Raw genomic sequence first — 14,502 nt, forward strand, 5'->3', positions numbered from 1 at the left:
TTAAACTCAGGAAAACAAGATTTAGAATTGAAAGAGTTAAGAAAGCATGAAGCAACAGTAACTCCATTTAGATAAGGGGACAGAAGGGTGGAGCAAGGGAACAATACACTAAAGTGCTTTTCTTTCACAGATCTTGGTTCAAATTAAGGTTAAATTCCAACGGAGGATGTGTTTTCCCCATATGGAGTCTTAAAGGACATGCCTTTGTTTCCAACTTCCCAGAGAAGATATATGTTAACACACACAAAGCATTTCATAATAAATTTAACTTTTATAGAGTGACTAATGCCCTGTGGAGATAAGGCAGACTCTCAGTCACCTGTAGTTAATCCAAGCTAAAGAAATTATGCCAAGGGCACATGGACACACTTTTTATGCTTTTGGAAAGCATGGCAGCAACTTGGTAGGGAGCAGAATGAGTCTTGGTTTTTAAAGTCTCCTTGGAATGATGTTCCCTTCCTCACTGTGAACACAGTTTAGCATTTATGTACTTTGGAAGGACAAAGAGGTGAGGTAAGCCTGCCAAAATCTGAACCTGTTTCTGGGAACCTGTTAGGAGGTCAACTGTTATAAACTGAAGAGAAACTGCAAAACAGCGGTACATACTAGAAATTTGGGAGTTGGCCTACAAATCGCTGTATTAAAGCCCGTATCCTGTTTCTTCTTCCACGTCTCAGGTGAGGCGACATGATGTTTAAAACATCACAGAATATCATTACAACTCAATCCAACCAGGCTTGGGTGGAGGTGGGGGTGGGAGGTGGAAGAACATGGAAAGAGGCAGATCTTTTCTGCTCAAAATATTCTACAGTTAACAGAAGAAAAGCAATCTTTAAATTTTTACTTGGGGGTCTTGTTAACAATAATAATTTATTAATCTATAATAAAATGTAAGATAAATACTTTCTTTATGTAAACAGCACTTTTATTTCCCCTTTCCCTTTCTTTTGCTTTTACATTATTCTTTATTAACTAGAGACCTAATTCTTAAGTCCTTAATCTTGCAAAATGTTTCTGAATTTATGGCTAGGTTAATTCTCTCATTGAATATATACATCCCTTTTCCATGTGCAAATCCTCTTGACTTCAATTAAAGGGGTAAAAATTAGTCTGTGGCATGTGAAGAAGGAATTTATTTTTGAGAGGGCAACAAAAATCTATTGGGTCAAGCATATAAAACACATCTGAGTATATATTATACAATATTTTTTATATTTTTAAATTTGAAGGCTTAGGAAATCTATTTATAATTTAAATAAAATAGAATAGCAGTCTCCTTTACTCCCTTCTTCACTAAAAAAAAGGGGACAATGACATAGAATAAACTTGATTTCAAGATACTTTGTGAGAACTTTTGAAATACCCATTCAGTTTATCAACCCATAGGTCACTAATACTGATCCTAGACAAAATCAAGCATCATCATTTATCATAAGCTACTCTTTAGAGTGCCCAATTTCCTTCTTGTGCTCTGAATTAAATTAAAAAAATGTCTTCTGTCTTCTTTTTGTTAGACAATGTCTAAGAGAAGAGGACTTTTCTGACTCTGGAGTGCTAAATATGGTAATGAAGTTTCTCTTCTCAGCCTGCTAATACCAAATCCAGATTTCAAAAATTAATTAACTTTTTGGGTGGAACACCACCAGGGGGCAGGTGAATCCAGGCTAGGTCCAAGGTAAGGGGTCTTGGTATTAGGAATTCTTTTCAAAGAAGGGGGACAAATCAAGTGAAAATTAGAAACAACTCTAATGATAATATTTCTTCATGAACAAAAACATTAGACCTGGATCACCCATGTGAAATTTTATTCAGATGTCCAAAGACATTAATTGTAATGTATCAAGAAAATAAATGAAAAATACTAAACCAATGTAAGTAGCCCCACTTAATATGTTTAAAAAGGCCAATAAATGGTTTCACCAGAAGAGAAAGACCTTATGTGAGAAGAAATTTAAAACTTACTACAGAATAATTGGGGTATGCTTTGGAAATAAATTACGACCAGATAGGCAAAGGATCAAATAATTTTTTAAAAAATGAGAAGATACTTTTGCTTCAAAATGATCTTAATAATAAAAATTCATGACAGAAGCATAAGTTTTGACTAGAGTACAGCAGTATTTTTTCCCATACAAAACTGAAAATTAATTTCAGTCATTTTAGGAAAGAAAAACTACTGTTTAAAAAGGTTATTTATAGAGTGTGTTTTGACTTTCATTAGAACTTAAACTTAGCCTACCAAAAGGAGGCAAAAACTGATATTTAAAAATTATCCCTCTTAAATATTATTCAGTTGACATCAGATAGCCTTTGTGAGAATGTCAGTGATAATATCTTCTATGGCCAACATATATATACATGCCTTCTATGTAAAGCAACCAGGATTAATTCCATTTGGCAAAGTTAGAAATTATTGCCAGCTTCCCTTTTATATTGCACTAAGAAAATGCATTTAATTATTTGATGTGAGTAAATAGTACTTGATTTTACCTTTTACAGGTTAACAAAATGAAAGGAACAGAATAGTAAGGGTAAAGTGCACAAAGTTTGCCTCTTAGTGGTGGTTTTTATCAGTTTCTAACAGCAACTAGAATCTTTAAAATGAATTTAAGTAGCTTCTCTTATTTATGATAAGATTAACTTTAGGCCTCTTCAATAATTGTCTATAGTGATAATGTAGAAAACACTTACTTCATTATAAATCTATTGATAGGTGAGGTCATCTCACATATATGTTAGGGAAAGGCAGAATGTAGGACAGAGGACTCCAAGTTGAGTAATTTTCCTATTATAACATGATGTATTTTCGTTTCGTGATACTATAGGGCTTAATACTAGTTAAACTTATTAAGCCTATTTTTAAAGCAAAGTTCTGGACTCGAATGTGAATGCCTGTTTCTGTGTCACCTTAACAAAGGCTATTTCTCTCAAATTCCTTCCTTTCTTCATGTGGCTATATGCACATGCAAAACCATATGTAAAAAATACATGCTCATACACATAAATTCATACACACATACATACATACATGGTGCAGTCCATCCGTAGCATCTTAGTGCACTCTCTCTCTTCTTTTCACTCTGTGAATTTACCTTCTCCTCCTTGTCTTTCTTAACCCCAGGTAACTGAAGGGTCCTCATATGCTTCGTCACCTTAAGGACATGTAAGCAGCTTCTGCAATGCTTGAAATAATAATGCTTTGATTTGTTAATGTGAAAAGTTGGGTGGCTTTTAAAAGCTGACCAGTCAGGGCTATTTGCACATAGTAGACATTCAATAAATATTTGTTGATTTGATTTATTCTAGGGTAAAGAACTGAGTAACAACTCTTTTTGTCTTCACTGATGTGCAATGGTTGAGCCTGTGTACAAATGCATTTACGAGTAAATATTAATGGTCATGGTCATTGAAGATGTTTTAGAGAGAGAGAAAAAAGTCTACAGGTTGTTAGGAATAGCAATCATTTGGAGAATCTACATAAAATAATATAAAATACTCTAAGAAGTTGTAAAATAATATATGAAAGACACCATAAAACAAGGTCTCATTAAAGAGCATTCTGAAAGTTTTTGGAAACCAAGTGACTATTCCATGATTGTTGAATCAATCACATGTTGAGGGTTTACATTTTTTACTCCATTACTAAGGCAAAGGGTCTTTTCTTTTTTTTAAAAAAAGGTTTATTTTGATTATAAAATTTAATGAGCATATATAAGCCACATATTTTCTTTGGTATCTCCTCCCTTGCAATGGTTATGGAAGTGTTTATGTATGGTTTTACTGACATTTTAGAGGCTGTGAATACAGAAAATGAGAATTTCTCCCAAATTCCAAGTAATGTATAACTTTTAAGGAGTTAAACACTATACTCCTATCATTCAAAAGGGCATATTTGATTTATTTCCTTTTCTGGATCATCAACAGTAAAAACAGTTTCTGAGCTTACAACATGTTAAATTTTGGCTCAAGGTGAATTTACAACACTAAGGTTTATGATAAAATCTGTCAAAACATTAACCATGATGGCACAGGTTTCAGCTCTTAACAGCAGCAGATAGGGAAGGAAGCAGTATGGCTGACAAACTGCAGAGCTTTCAGAGTGGATACACATTTTTACATCTGGCTCAGAAAACGCCTGCTCATGGCACTTATAAAATTCTTCAATTCCTTTGTTCTCATTTTATTCAAATGTGAACATTCTAAAAGAGGACTATATGTTTTAATTCAGTGGTTTCAAAGAGATGAGAGACCATAGAACTAAAGACACAATTCTAAGTAAAACATTACCAGTGAAGAGAACTTCAGATATTCAAGGCAAAAAGCTCAAACTCTAGCACTTTCATTTCTTGTCTGATTAGTTTCAAGAAAAATTAAATATAAACATAACTAGTGTCTTAACCTTTAAGCTGCTTTAAGATAAATGTTTCATTTGGCCATGTGCCAGAATTTGAGCACCATTCATTAAGATAATTTTAAATTTTCAACATGGTAAACAATGTGGGCATTTTTGGTTCACTGTTTCTTGATAAGTAAAGAAGCAATATTTCCTAGAAAATTACAAACAAAACACTCTTATTTGAAAAGGAATCACTCTGTCAGCAGTCAATTATAATCAAGATAGTTAACTTTGTGAGGTACATACTAGAAACAATTTCAAAGAAGGACAAACTATATTGAAAACTGTAATTTGGTGAAACACAGCCAGGACAGATTTATGAGAAGATCTCTTTAAGAAACTTAAAGATTTTCAGGGTGTTAATGTCATGATCACACAAGTAAAATTCAGTGAATATGCGAGGCTTTGATGTTTCAGAAAGCCTTTGATACAACTGATTTATTTCTTGAAGAATGATATGCATTTATTAAGCTTTAGGATCTTCATTCAACAAGTTACATGTTGAAAATTGGTGGAGACCGTAGTAGAGACAGAACAAAATTAGTAACTATTAATTTTTGAGGTAGCTTGGTAGGTAATGTTCACGCATGATTTATTTCTGCTCTCAAGTATCTTAAAATACAGATTGGGTTTGGAAGAATAATATATAACTAGAAGAGAACCTTAAGAAAGATTATCAAAATAATCAGAATTCAGAAAACTTCCGTGACTTTTTGGAAACTGAGTGGCTACTGAATTTGGAATTGAGATGTAAAGTAGATGCTGCACTGTTGGAGGGCATCTGAATGCACCACACTGGTTTATAAATGGCTAGCATTCTCACCCTTCTCACTTGGTTCCAGAAGGCAATTTAGTTATTACTGCTGTTCAGTAAAGATTTGGTTATCTGAAAAATCTGTATAAGCTTTGTAGTCAACAAAATATCTACACTTGATCACAGAATGAAATTTCAAACTTTGGAGTGTATGGAACTATAACTGAATGGTTAAGAAATTCTGACTTTAAATCCAAGCCAAACCAAAAAACAAACAACAGTGAGTGAAACGCCATAATAATCCTTTACTTTAAATCAATTGTGGTTAAAAAGTTAGTCTTGAGGTAAGCACAATGTGAGATCTGGTAATGTGCTCCGTGCTAGATAATTTGACATAACAGTCTATTTTAATACTACCATCATGGGAAAGGATATTCAAATCTTAATGTGATTTATTTAAGACAAACACATCACACAAATGTTTCAAGATTTAACATAGTTTGAAAATTTAGGTTTCATCATTGAATAATGGATATTCATCGAGTATTTACCTGTACAAAGAAATACGGACAAAACTGAATCTCTGATCTCCAGAAGCTTGCATTCTAATGGAAGATGGTACTGGAATACTGAAACAAGAGAAGACTTAATAACCGCTGTAATAGAGAGCTGCAGAAAGAGCTATAAGGCACACAGAAAAGAGATTAACTACAACTTGGTTGTGGGGTGGGGGTGGGGAATTAGGGACTGCTTCACGTAGGAGGTGGCATATAAGTGTTCTTGAAGGATGAATTGGATTTAAACAAGTGAAGGTAGGTTTGATTAAGTAGAGGATTAAACATGGCAAATGAATTAAATAATGAAAATACAAGGTAGGAACTGAAATGGAGTGTGTGCTTGGAGTATAGGGTCTAATTTTTGTTGATTTTCTTCCCATCCACAATAAAGTAACATAATGTGGTATAAAATTTCTTTATATGATTAGGGCAACTGGTTCTTAAAAATTTCAATAAAGACACAGATAATTTTCCTAAAATTGAAAGACAATAGTGTCTGTAATATTTAAACTTTCAGCCCACAGTACAACTATGTTGCAGCTTTTACAATAAACTAGGTGATTATTACTGAGGTTTTGAATGAGAGGCAACTTCTGATTTCAAGTTTTTCTTCACTTCTATTTGACAAACAAGATTACATATTCACATCTTTCTATGTTACTTAAATAAAAGCAACTATTCTTTACAATATGATCAGAGTTTATGAAAAGATGCAAAAAGCAAACCTAATTTTACAAAGGGATAAGGTTATGATGAAGTAAGACATTATTAATTAGTGACCAGCAAGAAATTAGTGTGTACCTTTGAGTAAAGTACAGTTCTTAAAGTAATAACACTGAGATGTTTCTACTAAATTATTATACAATTATTTCAAGTATACTTGAATTTTCTCCTTGAGTATTCTCTTTAGAACTGGTTTAGAAGTTAGAGAGGAAATTTGGTCTTCTCCCTTTTAGTTCCTTAGTTTTTTGATTCAAAACTATGTTTAGAAGCAAAATGAAGCTTAGAGATTTTAAAGAAGTTTCCTTAGCAAGTCACTGTGTACATAGTCTATATGGGTCTGAGAGACATTCTTTGTGACATTATCAGGAGGATCTCCCTAAGCAACAAAAAACATTGGCATGAAAGAAAGGGCCACATGAGATAAAGTATACATGACTGATGCATCTGGCAGTTTTCACCTTTCAAATATTAAGCAATTGGGTTCCATTATTTCAGCAAAGTTTCTAAGTTTTAAAACAGGTACACATTTGGAAGTTTCTGCTACAGTAGGTGTGATTTTTTTAAAGGAGTCAGTTCTTAATTTAAGCTTTTCTAGGTGTGCCTTGGTTTATTTCTTCATTTTTCATACATGAAAGATACTTTTAATGGAACAATTGGGCTAGACAGGCAAGGGCTCTCAGCTGCATAAAAATGTATAAATCATATAGTTTTAATTATAAAACCTGAAATGTTGATTGCTGCTGTTTTCTAAGTCTTGCTTTTCTGGAGCCAGTGTTCAAAGTTCGTTAGCTAGAGCTTAACAACACAATGGCTGAAGGAATGGAGTTACCACACAAGTGTTTAAATTCCATGCTGGATCCCTAGCTACAACAGAGAAAGTTCAAACAACAAAAACAGAGTTGCAAGGTCTGAACTTGTGTGTCACAGATACCTCTTACTCATCACCAAGCAGCTCTTATTCAGGGCAACCAGGCCCTCCCAAGCAACATGGTTAATTGAATACGATTCTGAACCTTTTGGCTGCAGATAAACCAAAGTGGCACATGGCTCATAACTCAAACATTTCATTTCAGGCAGCTGTTAGTTTTCATGCCGAGGCTAATTTGGATTATTCAATCATTTTATCATCTTTAATGAAAAACTGCTTGTAGTTACTGGTGGGGACAAAGAGCTGCAATTATGGTTCTTGGAAGGTAAATTTATTATCTGCTCATTTTACTCATGTATACAAGTGATACTAAATTCAAAACATTTTATTAGAAGTACAATTCTGTGTGTATAAACTGAATAACATTCACCCATAGCGCTTCTTGCTATGATGGATCTAGCACCTCTTGCAGTAAGCAACTAAAAATGTTGGATAGAAAATGATGAATATCTTCTCAAATACATCAATATGTTGGTATCCAGTAAGGGATATTTGGAGGCCCAAATCTAAGAAAAACTAGAAACCTCAGGGGTTAAGTGAAGCACAAAGGCAATTTTGAAAGCATTTGCCTATGATAGGGGTAAAGTTAAGCTTTGGTTTTCATGGCCTTCTAAGGTAACAGGCAACAGAGGACACAGACCAAGACCCATCCAATTACACAAATCTTTAATTTGGGTTATAAATGGAGGATGAAAGAACATTTCCCCTACACATTTTGTAACCACAATTGAGCTCTCATATGGGAGTTCAAACAAAATTGACAAGTGTCCAAATAAAATTCAAATTAAGACTAAAAGTGACCCAAGACATATACATGCTTCCAAATAACTGGCAGCAGGAAATGCAGAGACCATGGAGGAACCCATCTTTAATCCAGGTCTTGAAACATCCCATAGAGAATAAAAATTTTTGGAAATATAAGCTCACATTAATGAATCACCAAACATTCAAAGAAATAAGACAATATAAATATAGCAGGCAGAAATAATAGCATAATCAGAACATAAATACTTGATATATTAAAATTATCAGAAAATAAGTATGTTTACAATATATGAGAAAATGTGAAAGGGATTAAAAATATAAAACAGAAATGAGCACTATAAAAATGCAGTTGAGACTGGATAGAGTATTATCTCAAGAAAGAAAAATTACAATAACAGAAATGAAAAACTTCCTGGATTTCTGATTCCAGACAGAACAGAGCTCATGCCAAGAACAACTAGGAAAGCTGGAAAAACTACAACAAAACATTTGTTTAAAAGTATCAGACGGGGGAGAAAGTAAACATAACGAAAGGGACTAAGATCCCGTAAAGAAGAGAACAACACAGGTAAACTGAAGATCTGTAGCTGCTTTTCCACTGGAGAGATTTCCTGGTTCTGGGTGAATATGAGAAAATTGATAATCTGCTACTAGGAACATAGAATCCATCAGAGTTTTTGGCAATCTTGCATAGCTCATGTGACCAAAGTGGAGAACCAAAAGACCTGAAAGGCATGCCTAGTTTCCCCTTTAAAAAATCTGGTAAATTCTGAGCTGTCCTAAGTGTGAGGTTAAAAGAAGCAAAAATGAGAATATCTAAAAGGGCCCCACTTTTATCATGGAGACTCCTAATGAATTATGCTACCAGGAAAGAGGCAAATCAGAAATAATAAAATGTTACTCAAACTGCAACACAGTTTCAAGTTCAGCACAATGCTTGACTGGGTTATGGCAGTTAGCATCTACTCAATCTTTTCAGCACAGTAGAGAATATATTCTCTCTAAAGGAAGACAAAATCATCTGGGGGTTCAGGATGTCTTATATTCAATCAAAACTGAATAGGCATGCCAAGAGAAAAAACAGAGAACAGAAAAATACTCACAGGTGATTCAGCTATTAGAGTTAGTAGACTTGGATATTAAAGTGACTCTGACTAGTATTTTCAAGAAAACAGAGGCAAAAGGGGAGAAAACAGAATTATAAAGATGAGTATTTCACCAAAGCAGTGGAATGTACAAAAATCAGCAGGAAATTATATAATTGAAAAATATATACAATCCAAAATTAAGAACTCCATAGATAGTTTCACAGCAGAAGACAGAAGTAAGGAAATGAGTCAGTTTAAAAAAATTTAAACTGATGCAAATAGAGTTAAAAAAAAAAAAAGAACAGAAATTAGAGGATGAAAGAGACATTTGGGAAGACAGTGAAATGGTTAACATAATTAGAGTCTCAGAGGAGGAGAAAGAGATTAAGAATTTCCTAAAAATGACAAAAGATATCAAGTCAGAGATTTGATAAGATCTCTGAACTCAAACAAGAAACATACAAAGAAGACCACATCTAGGCATAAAATAAAAATGTCCCCCACCAATAAAACAATGACAAAAAACAAAGTAAATGAGTAATATATAAAAAGCAATCAGGGAAAATAAAGACTTTACTTTTAGGAGAAGAACAGTAAGACTGGCAGCTAATTTCTTAACCAGGAGGAGGAAAGCAAGACATCAAGAGGACATCAAGAGGACTTCAAGAGGAATCAGCAACTTAGCGAGACCTTTTTCAAAATAAAATAAGGGATGGGGATGTAGCTCAGTGGTTAAGTACCCCAGGTTCAATCTCTGGTACAAAAAAAAAAAAAAAAAAAAAGAAAGAAAGAAAGAAAGAAAGAAAGAAAGAAAGAAAGAAAGAAAGAAAGAAAGAAAGAAAGAAAGAAATGAAAGAAAAGAAAAAAGAAAGAAGAATAATTTATTTTTATTTTTATAGACTGCATTTTTTTTTTTTTTTTTGGGTGCTGGGGATCGAACCCAGGGCCTTGTGCTTACAAGGCAAGCACTCTACCGACTGAGCTATCTCCCCAGCCCCCAGACTGCATTTTGATTTGTTGTACACAAATGGTGTTCAACTTTTCATTTCTATGGAATCTACATTCATTTCATTATGTAGATTCACACCATTTTTGTAAACACATATGTACAAAGGGTAATGATGTCGGTCTCATTCCACCATCTTTCATACTCCTGCCCCCTTTCCCTTCTCATTTCCCTCTACAAAATCCAAAGTTCCTCCATTCTTCCCTTACTCCCCACCCCCATTATGTATCATCATCCACTCATCAGAGAAAATATTCAGCCTTTGGTTTTTGGGGGTTGACTTCTTTCACTTAGCATGATATTCTCCAATTCCATCCATTTACCTGCAAATGCCATAATTTTATTCTTCTTTATGGCTGAATAATATTCCATTGAGTATATATACCACAGTTTCTTTATCCATTCATCTATTGCAGGGCATTTAGGTTGGTTCCACAATCTAGCTATTGTTAATTGAGATGCTATAAACATTGATGTGACTGTGTTACTGTCGCACACTGATTTTAAGTCCTTTGGGAAAGAGGACTAATTTTAAGAGTTATAGGAGAACTTACATTTTGGACTATGATGGAGTAAAAGGGACTAACACTTTAAGAGACTGAAAAACAAAACAAACAAACAAAACCTACAAACCAAACAAATAAAAAAACAATGGTGAAAACATATTAAATAATGTAACAATGTTTGTGGGCTTTGGACAACAGGCAGCACAGGAGAGTGACTCCTGAAAGAAAAGGGTGCAAAGCTAGCTCTATGATTGTTCCAGCTTATGGTTTGTAGAGTTTACAGAACAGAGTGAAGGGAAAGGGAACTCAGAGGACTGCACAGAGTGAGCAAACTCTGAAAAGCTGCAGAGCATTCCCTACCTCTTCCTCTGAGTACTGATCAGCACATGTATGTAAACAAACTACCAAAGCCAAGGCAAAAACCACCACAAAAAAGAGTAGGCCGTACAGTGACTTAAATTCATACATGACTAGAAATAGTTTCTGCTGTGACCCGGTGGAGTAGAAATGTCTTATAATACATACATAAGGTTGTGGATTCAGAAGGTGATGAACTTGGTTGTGGGGAAAAAATCTGCTCTAGACTAATGGCTATTCTTATCTGTTTAACAAAGTTTGGATAGCCTTAAAAGTAACAAACTATATCCAAGTTAATGTAACTGTATTGCTGAACAAAGCTCAAAACGTTGTAAAGAAGTATAAAAATATCCAACACCCAACAAGACAAAATCCACAATGAATGGCATCTGACAAAAAGGAGGCATTCATATTAGAAATATAACACATTGTACCAGAACAAAACTCAACAGAAACTGACTCAGAAATTGAACGGATGTTAATATTAACAAACAAGGACAATAAAAACCATTATATTTTCTTGTGTTCCCCAAAATAAGTCAAAGTATGAACAAGGAGAGGCATGAAAGAAATTAGAAAGAAAGACTGAATTCTAACTGTTAAAGACAAGAAATTACAATGTTTGTAAAGAAAAAGGCCCTGGATAGGATTAACAGCACACTAGACACTGCAAAAGAAAAGATAATTAACTCTGAAGACAAAGGAAAAGAAATTACCCAGAATGAACACATAGGGGAAAATGAGAATGCCAAAAGAAAAAAAAAAAAAAAAAAAAAGGAATGAAACATGAATGATTTTTTGTGGACGAATTTTAAGTGGCTTAGTATACATTGTGTTGTAATTTCAGAAGGAGAGGAAAAACTGCTGGACAAAAGCATTGGAAAAATAATGGTTGAAATTTTTCTGATGAACCACAGACTCACAGATACATTAAAGTTCAACAAATCACAAGCACAGAAAGATGCAGAAGTCTATACCACAACACATCATAATCAAATTAGTTAAAATAAGTGAAATAGGGAGAATCTTTAAAGCATCCAGAAGACATACTATTTACAAAGAACCACAATAAGAATGCTAACAGAAACAAAACAAGCCAGAGATACTAGAGCAAATTTTATAACAGATGACAAAAAAAGTTCAGAAACTGAAAATTCTTTATCTAGTAATTACAAAAATTGAAGGCAGAAAAACATTTTCTGACATTCAAAAGTTGAACCAATAGTCCTACATTAGAGTGGATGATAAATACTTCAGGCAGGTGGTAAGTAACTGGTGGAAACTGAGATCTACACAAGGAAAAGAACACTAGAAATGATAGACATGGGTAAATATCTTAGTTTTAAAATTTCCTTAAAATAACTGACTCTTCAAAGTAAAAATAGTAAGAATGTGATCATTGTATACAGATGCAGAAGTAAAATGTACCACATCATCATGAAGGCCTTGGTGAGACAACATCGTGTCTCAAACACGGTGAGACACAATTAGTACTATGTCAGTTTAGATTATCACCAATTTGTAGAATCTTTCCTGAAGACTCCTCCTGTTCACCCTCATTTCAGTCTTTTTTTGTCATGTACCCTAAGCTTTAATTTCAAAGTTTACTACATAGTTACATAATTTATTTATATTTATCTCATTATGATTCAATAATCAAATACAACAGAAGTGATATTGTTATTTTAATTTCAAAGTTTACTACATAGTTACATAATTTATTTATATTTATCTCATTATGATTCAATAATCAAATACAACAGAAGTGATATTGTTATTTTAGCTTTTTTTTTTTTTTTTTTCTGTTAATGGGATTGAACCCAAGGGTTCTTTACCAGAAGTGGGGTTACAGGTGTGTGCCACTATACTCAGCAGATTTCAGCTCTTGATTACAACAAAATTCCACACACATTCCAAAATTATTAGAGGTGCTTGCAATAGATTTGAACCAATCTATTATTTTTAAATTAAAATAATTTGATCTCCTTCCTTAAGTTCTTTCTAACCATATTTACCAAAGATAATATTTATAGGAAACAATCTGTTTCCCTACTGCTATGTATACTTTATAGTATATATCCAGTACAGTGTCTTCAGGATTGTACACTTTCAAATCTAATTAAGATCAATGTATAAAAATTGCAACAAAACTTGTAGGATTTGCAATAGGGGATTGTGAAAAAAAAGTAAATACATATTTTTAGATATGACTGTACATTAAAATACATCTTTGTTAATAATCATACAGTCAAGAAACTGGTGGTTTTCAAAGTACTAGTATACTCCAAAACTATATTTATAAAATAAATTTAAAAGTAGGCATATTAATACTTCTGCAAAGAAGACGAATAGCATACAACATTCTAATGATTCTCAAAAATACACTTATCATTGCCAAATTCTATTATGAAGTCCTACATCAAAAAGGTAATAACTTTAACCTCACATTAAAGTACATAACGAAAAAGAAAAGAAACCTTTGCAAAAAAGGTTATTACAGTAAAAGGATTACAAAAAGTTTGGTAACTGGAGATGCTATTCTGGAACGTATGCTACTAGTTGAAATGTGCAAGCTCCAACTTAACAAATGTTTAAAATATTTGAGTTTTTAAAACAGTGCCAAAATAAACCACAGCTTTTCTAGAGATGACATATTTAGCTAAGCACGAGCGATATAAATCTTTCAACCATTTCATGTATTTGTTTAAAAGCCTCAGTAACAACGTGCATTTCCAATAAAACACGAACAAAATGCTGAAATCACTAGAGCTCAACAGTTGACTTATAAATCAATATTTTAAAAAGGCAAATGTGATTTTGTGTCTGTGTGTGTATATCTTGTATATATGAATAAATATGTGAACTGTACATGACAAGAACCAAGAACAATAATATCTGTGAAAAATCTGACTTCCACACAAGCCACATGGGAGGAGATGAAATGTTTCATGGCTATTTTATCATCTAATGCCTTATTAATTATGACTATTAACTTTAAGAAATAATTGTGATCTTTAAAAATATTTCATATAAAATGTTTTTCTGTGACACTATACAATATTAAAATTACGAATCTTCAATATTCTTTTTTTGTAAAATAAACTAATTTTATCAGTAAGTGATGTGATTATAAAAAGATTTAATTTTTTTTTTTTTTGGTACTGGGGATTGAACCATCATGCATGCTAAGTCTGTGTTCGGCACTGAGCTAAATCCCAAGCCCTCTTCAGTTTAATTGGATAAGAAAATATACAAAGGATCAATTTTATCACTGAAAATAATATAGAATATTTCTTCTATAAAGTAGTAAAACTATTTTAGTTACTTTTAAACACAATGGCTTATTTATAAAAGTAGAATTAAAAATAAACATATTAATGATTAATAATTTTGCTAAAACTGCCTACACATTGCTTATAACC

At 33.1% G+C, this 14,502-nt stretch overlaps 1 protein-coding gene and 1 long non-coding RNA gene across 4 annotated transcripts in view; both read left to right on the forward strand.

Moving 5' to 3' along the window:
• The window catches only part of FOXA1 (forkhead box A1), an 82,298-nt gene that overhangs the window by 24,309 nt on the left and 43,487 nt on the right, over positions 1-14,502 (forward strand). The gene's annotated exons all lie outside the window — the stretch shown is intronic.
• On the forward strand, positions 62-9,974 carry LOC306649569. Its single transcript, XR_013760656.1, has 3 exons — positions 62-677; positions 1,515-1,563; positions 3,122-9,974. It is a non-coding gene; the product is annotated as an uncharacterized lncRNA (long non-coding RNA).

Source organism: Sciurus vulgaris, assembly GCF_902686455.1.
Source record: "Sciurus vulgaris genome assembly, chromosome: 2".
NCBI lineage: Eukaryota > Metazoa > Chordata > Mammalia > Rodentia > Sciuridae > Sciurus > Sciurus vulgaris.